Here is a 7,667-nt window from a genome sequence, read left to right on the forward strand (position 1 = left end):
CAAAGGACCAAATCCATTAAATGGGGAAAGGACAGTCTTTTTAACAAATGGTATTGGCAAAGCTGGATGTCCATCTGTAAAAAATGAAACAGGACCCATACCTCACACCATACACAAAAGCCAATTCAAAATAGATCAAAGATATAATTATAAAACCAAAAACTGTAAAGATCATAGAAGAAAAAATAAGGTCAACGCTAGAGGCCCTAGTACATGGCATAAATAGGATGCAAACCATAACCAAAAACACACAAACACCAGAAGATAATCTAGATAACTGCAATCTTCTAAAAATTGAACACTTATACAAATCAAAAGACTTCACCAAAAGAGGAAAAAGAGAACCTACAGACTGGGAAAAATTTTTTGGCTATGACATATATAACGAAAGTCTAATCTCTAAAATCTATAGGAAAATCCAACACTTCTACAACAAAAAGATAAATAATCCAATTTAAAAATGAATATGAACAGACACTTTACCAAATAAGACATTCAGGAGGTTAACAGACACATAAGGAAATGTTCATGATCATTAGCCATTAGAAATGCAAATCAAAATTACAATGAAATACCGTCTCACCCCAACCTTACCAGCAAGAATCAAAAAAAAAAAAAAACCAGAAAATAACAAATGTTGGAGAGGTTCTGGGGAGACTGGAACCCTTATGCACTGTGGTGGGAATATAAAATTGTACAACCACTTTGTAAAATGATATGGTGCTTCCTTAAAAAGCAAGAAATAGAAATATCATATGATCCAGCAATACCACTCCTAAGAATATATCCTAGAGAAATAAGAGCCATCACGTGAATAGACATATGCACACCATGTTCACTGCAGCCTTGTTCATGACAGCAAAAAGATAGAAACAACCTAAGTGCCCATCAACAGATGAATGGCTAAACAAACTGTGGTACATACACAAAATGGAATACTATGCAATGATACAGAACTATGATGAATCCATGAAACATTTCACAACATGGATGAATCTGGAGTGCATTTGCTGAGTGAAATAAGTCAATCACAAAAGGACAAATACTATATAAGACCACTATCATTAAAACTCATGAAAAAGTTTACACACAGAAAGAAATCATCTTTGATGGTTAAGAGGGAGGGGAGGGGTGGAGAGGGAAAAAGACTGACTAGACAATAGGTAAGTGGTAAGTAACTTTGGTGAAGGGTAAGACAGTCCACAATACTGGAAAAGTCAGCACAATCTGACCAAGGCAGAGTCATAGAAGCTTCATACACACATCCAAACTCCCTGAGGGACAAAATGACTGAACTGAGGGCTGTGGGGACCATGGTCTACAGGAACATCTAGCTCAATTGGCATAACAGAGTTTATAAAGAAAATGTTCTACATTCTACTTTGGTGAGTAGTGTCTGGGGTCTTAAAAGCCTGTGAATAGCCATCTAGGATACTCCACTGGTCTCACCCCTTGGGGAGCAAGGAAGAATGAAGAAAACTAAAAACAAAAGGGAAAGATTAGTCCAAAGCTCTAATGGACCACAGCTACCACAGCCTCCACCAGACTGAGTCTAGCACAACTAGCTGGTGCTCGACTACCATCACTGACAGGGATCACAACAGATGGTCCTGGACAGAGCTGGAGAAAAATGTAGAATAAAATTCTAACTCACAAGAAGACCAGACTTACTGGCCTGACAGAGACTGGAGAAACCCTGAGAGTATGGCCCCGGATCCCCTTTTAACTCGGTCCTGAAGTCGCTCCCGAAGTTCACCCTTCGGCCAAAGATTAGACAGACCCATAAAACAAACAAATATACATGTAGCTCAACCATGCACATATGAGACTAAACGGGCACACCAGCCCATTTAGTCTCAACTGCGAGAAAGCAGGAGGGGACAGGAAAGCTGGATGAATGGAAATGGGGAAACCCAAGGTGGAGAAAGGGAGAGTGTGGGCAAGTTGCGAAGTTGGCAACCAATGTCACAAAACAATTGTATATTAATCGTTTAATGAGAAACTAATTTGTTCTGTAAACCTTCATTTAAAGCACAATAAAATATATATATTTATTATATAATAGTAAATATATAATAAATTTATATATATGTATAAAGCACAATAAAAAATAACTTTAAAAAAAGTTAGATCTCAACTGCAATAACCACCTGTATTATATTAGCTTTCCGATACTATCTTTGGATTCTCATAATCTATGTCAGAAGAAGATTTACTTTTGGAATTAAAAAAAAGATTAGCAGCCAGGGTTTAACCACTGCACCATCAGGGCTCCTTATATATACACCCATTGCCATTGAGTTGATTTTGACTCACAGGCTACACTATAGGACAGAGTAGAATTGCCCCATAGGGTTCCAAGGCTGCAGTCTTTACGGAAGCAGGCTGCCCTATCTTTCTCCCACAGAGCCACTGGTGGGTTTGAACCGCGAACCTTTCTGTTACCAGCTGAGCACTTAACCACTGCACCACCATGGCTCCTTCCTTATAAATATACTTAACACAATTTAAAAAGAAAGGGAGTGGTTTTAAACAAACTTATTAGAAAATACATGCTTCTTTCAAAGCAGTTTCCTTGGCAGGGAAGGCACTGTACACATTACAGTTACCTTGCTCATAGACAAATGAGAAAACTTAGAGGACACGAGAAAGCTTGGATGGATGATTCTTAATTGAGGGTCAGAATGGACCAGAAGGCAAAACAGAAGCCTCCTTAAGGAGGGATAACCAGGAACTCCAGGAGTGTAATTTGAATAAAAACATATTAAACATCAATATGCTTAATTATTATTAATATTATTATCAAACATATTTTGACATTAATTAATGGTAATTAATTTTTGTTCAGGCATTTTTGATAATATTAAAGAAAAGCTTAAGGTTAAAAAAGTTTTTTTTTCATCACATTGTCCATGAGTCTAAAAAAAACTTAAAAAACCTAGACATGTAATTTGGTTTTTGTCCTCGGCCTAATGTCTGGCAAGTGCAGGTCAGTCTGATTCTAAATGCTATACGTGTTTCACTCAAATGTACAAGGCACATACTGCCTCAGAGTCTTCGCATTTGCAGATACGTATGTACTGGCTAGGAGCCCTGGTGGTGCAGTGGTTAAGCACTCGGGGCTGCTAACTGAAAGGTTGGTGGTTTGAACCAGGGCTTCAAACAGGTTCTAACTGGCTCAGTCATGGCCAACAAAGCGAAATTGGAATACACTGAATTTTTTAAATTTGGGTGAAGTGGAAGGACATCTGGAATGGGGAAAATTACAGGCCAAACTTGGAAGAAGCTAGTGAACTCTTCCAGAAGCCTAATGCAGGAGACTGGACTATTGCCAGGACCTGTGGAGAGCAACGCACATTGAAACTTTGAACTGGCCGCACTGTTTCTGACTGTGCTGGTCAACAGATTTGGTTGCTATGCAATGCACATGCTGCCATTGTTTTCTAAGAGGGAGATTAAGTTTTTAGCAGGGCACTGACCTGCAATTTTCCCAGTTCTGTTTATCCTCCTGGTTCACCCACATTTTACAAATTCAGATCTGTTCTGGTTGCACTTCGCAGACCATGACTGAACTGGGAAGAACCGGTTTGAAGCCCTGGTTTGAAATCACCAGCTGCTCAGTGGGAGAAAGATAATGGCAGTCTGCCTCTGTAAAGATTGACAGCCTTGGAAACCCTATTTAACAGTTCAACTCTGTCCTAGAGGGTTGCCATGAGTCAGAATCCACTCAACAGCAATGGGTTTTTTCGGGGGGATGTGCTGGCTCACGTTGTAAAATATACAGTAAATCCTATGAAAGCCAGAACCTGTGTAAGGCAGAAACCTGCCAGAGAAAGAAAACTAAAATATTTTGCACTGAAACAAGTGATAGAAAAGTAGTAAGACTGCACCCTGTCAAAGTCAAAAAATTTACAAGACCTGGAAAAACAGGGCAATCCCATAGCATTCCGGTTCTCACAGGTTTCACCGTATATGTTTGTCATGGATTGAATTGTGTCCCCTGAAAATATCTGTCAACTTAGCTGGGCCATGATTCTCAGTATTGTGTGATCATCCATCATTTCATGTGATTTTCTATATATTGTAAATCCTATCACTATGGTGTAATACGATAGATTAGCGGCAGTTATATTGATGAGGTCTACAAGATTAGGTAGTGTCTTAAGCCAATTTCTTTTGAGACATAAAAGAGAGAGGCAAGCAGAGGAGATGGGGGACTTCGTACCACCAAGAAAGCAGCACTGGGAGCAGAGCACATCCTTTGGACCTGAGATTCCTGTACTGAGATGCTCCCAGACCAAGGAAAGACTGGTGACAAGGACCTTCCTCCAGAGCTAACAGAGAGAGAAAGCCTTCCCCTGGAGCCGGCACCCTGAATTCAGGTTTCTAGCCTACTGGACTGTGAGAGAATAAACTTCTCTTTGTTAAAGCATCCACTTGTGGTATTTCTGTTACAGCAGCACTACATGACTAAGACAATGTTTTTTGTGGATCCTAACATAAAATATTTAAAAGATACTGTACTGCATCAGAGGGATCCCTGGTGAAGCAATGGTTAAGCACTTGCTGCTAAACAAAAGGTCAGCAGTTCAAGCCCACCCAGTGGCTCTTCAGGAAAAAGGCCTGACAACTGCTCCCTTATCCATTGCTGAAGGATCGTTGGTGGCACAGTGGTTAAGCACTCGGTCAGCAGTTTGAACATACCAGTGGCTCTTAGGGAGAAAAATGTGGCAGCCTGCTTTCCATAAAGATTACAGCCTTGAAAACCCTGCAGGGCAGTTCTACTCTGTCCCAAAAGGTCGCTATGAGTCAGAATTGACTGGATTGCAACAGGATTTGGGGTAGGAATGCAAAATGATACAGTCACTGTGGAAAACCATTTGGCAGTTCCTTCAAAAGTTAAACATAGAACTACCATATGACCCAGCAATTCTGCTCCTAGATATATTCCCAAGAGACTTGACAGCAGCAATGGAAACAGGCACATGTACACCAAAGTTCATTGCAGCACTATTCACAATAGCCAAAAGGTAGAAACAACATAAACGTCCATCAAGGGATGAATGGATAAACCAAAGGTGATACATATATACAGTGGAATATTACTCAGCCGTAAAAAGAAATGGAGTCATGATACATGCTTCAGCATGGGTGAACCTTGAAAACATTAGGCTGAGTGAAGTAAGTCAATCACAAAAGAACAAATATTGTATGGTTTCACTTATGTGGAAGCCCTGGTGGTCTAGTGCCTAAGAGCTACAGCTGCTAACCAAAAGGCCGGCAGTTCGAATGTACCAGGCGCTCCTTGGAAACTCTATAGGGCAGTTCTACTCTGTCCCATAGGGTCGCTGTGAGTCAGATTTAACTTGACGGCAATGGGTTTTGGTTCACTTACATAAAAAAAAAAATTTTTTTTTTTTTTATAGAATAACAAAAACAGTCAAATGTATAAAAAGTGGTGAAATGTACAGAGACCAAAATTTTCTTAGTGGTTACCAGGGGCGGGAAGGAGCCTTTGTGGTGCAATGGTTAAGCGCTCAGTTTTGAACCAAAAGGTTGGCTGTTCAAACCCACCAGCAGCTCTGTGGGAGAAAAGACCTAGCAATCTTCTCCCCTAAAAATTACAACAAAGAAAGCCGTATGGGGCAGTTCTGCTCTGTCCTGTAGGGGTCACTAGGACTCGGAATTGACTTGACAGCACACAACAACAACAAAGGGTGAGAGGGGAGGGGAAAGGAGAAGTCATAGTTTAGGAAGCAGTAAATTTTTGTTTACGGTCATGGGAACCTCGGCAACGATTATGGGTGATGGTTGACTGACATGATTAATGTAATTGATACCTTTAAATTACATGCAAATGTTGTGTTATATATATATTTTACAACAATAAAAAAAAAAGAGAAGAAAAAAAAGAAAACCCTATGGAGGACAGTTCTACCCTGATACCCTTGCAGTCACCATAAGTTAGACTCAACTGGAAGGCAACTGGTTTTACTAGTGTATAATTCCAGTCCCACAATTTGTATCCAGCATTGCCTTGGGAAAGTTACTTAACCACCTTAAAACTGCCCCTTTCAGCTCCTGCCTGGAAGTGAGATGAGAAGGCAAAGGGGAACAGGAGCTGATTGAATGGACATGGGGAATACAGGGTGGAGAGGAGGAGTGTGCTGTCTCATTAGGGGGAGAGCAGCTAGGGTTACGTAGCAAGGTGTGTATAAGTTTTTGTATGAAAGACTGACTTGATTTGTGAACTTTCACTTAAAAAAAAAAAGCACAATAAATAAATGAACAGTCCCTTCTTTAGTTCTTTTTTGTTTTTCTTTGTAAACTGGAAATTACAATTTGTGCCTTATAGGAGTGTTCTGAGGATTAAATGACTCAGATACCTAGGACAATGTGGTTACATAAACGAGCTAAAGGTAAATAAAAAAAGGTAGCCTCTGGGTATTAGCCCTAAGCTGTTCACTTCTTCATAGCAAACTGAAGCCTTTAACCCAAAAAAAGCTCTTTGGTGCCAAACTCAAGTTTGTACATATCAGTTGTTTTAAACATAGCCCAAATAAGTATACTGTTAGCCTCTTAGACTCTGCCTTCTTTACATACCCTACAAACTGCTCCCAATGTCTGTTAGCCACAGATGAGATAAAACCCAAAGGGCTGCTGTCCTTTGGAGCCTTCTGACCTAGAGACTCTTACCTTGCTGCAGAAGGACACCATGAAGGGACGCGTCAGCTTACCCCCCTTCATGTCTCTTCTTCCCCGGGGAGTTTTCTGGACCTCTTCCCGTTTTGGTGGCTTCCTGAGATGTTTGCTTATGAAAGAACTTCTGCTGTGGGAGACCACACCCCCTGCATGCAGTTGTCAGTGGTTCAGCCCCAGTAAATGGCTTGCTGGGTAAGGCTGCTATCTCTGTGAGCGTATCCTTTTTCTGTATCAGCCCCAAACTTCCTCAAACTCACTACAAAGGTTTAATATGTAATAAGGGGCTCATTAGATGTTACTTTTCTTCTCTCACAAGTGTATGTCTTCTCTTATTTATTCAATAGTTGTGCATTTTACACCCCTCAAAGGGAAACTAAAAAATCAAAGCTATGTCACAAACTATACCTTATAACCTAAAATTATTGATAAATGATCAAGTAGTCTCTTTCAAATTTTGAAGTCGTTAATTCTGTTACAACTGGAACAATGGCTTTCAAAATTTCCTACCTGAGACTTTTTGCCACACATACATACTTTACCTTACCAAGCACTATTCTGAGCATTTTAGACTTACTTATCTCACTTAATCGTAATAATAACTCCAATAAGGTAGTTACTATAATTATCCTCCTTTTATAGGTAAGAAAAGTTTTGCTTTTACAAAAGTTGAAAATCACAGAGATGTGTGATTAGTTGAGCCAGGATTCAACCCCAGGCAATCTGGCTCCAAAGTCTGTACTCTCTACACTTTATAACCTGTTGCCTCTCAAGTATCCAATAGGTACACACGTTACTCCTCCTCGCAAGCCCACACACCCACTTCTCCACCCAGGGCCGGATGAAGGCATGTGAGAATCCTAAGCACTGATCATCTGCCGAGCCCCCTCCTCTGCTTACTCACACATTCCAACAGGATATGTGAGTTATATATATATGTATATATACATGTATGCGTGTGTATCTTA

General features: G+C 40.2%; 1 protein-coding gene across 1 annotated transcript in view; it reads right to left on the reverse strand.

Moving 5' to 3' along the window:
- Positions 1–6,788, reverse strand: part of NUDT9 (nudix hydrolase 9) — a 49,836-nt gene extending 43,048 nt beyond the window's left edge. The window contains exon 1 of the mRNA XM_049885765.1: positions 6,697–6,788. The gene's annotated coding sequence lies outside the window, so the exon portion shown is untranslated. The remainder of the gene's footprint in view (positions 1–6,696) is intronic.
- Positions 6,789–7,667: the final 879 nt, after the last annotated feature.

Source organism: Elephas maximus, chromosome 5, assembly GCF_024166365.1.
Source record: "Elephas maximus indicus isolate mEleMax1 chromosome 5, mEleMax1 primary haplotype, whole genome shotgun sequence".
NCBI classification, from domain to species: domain Eukaryota; kingdom Metazoa; phylum Chordata; class Mammalia; order Proboscidea; family Elephantidae; genus Elephas; species Elephas maximus.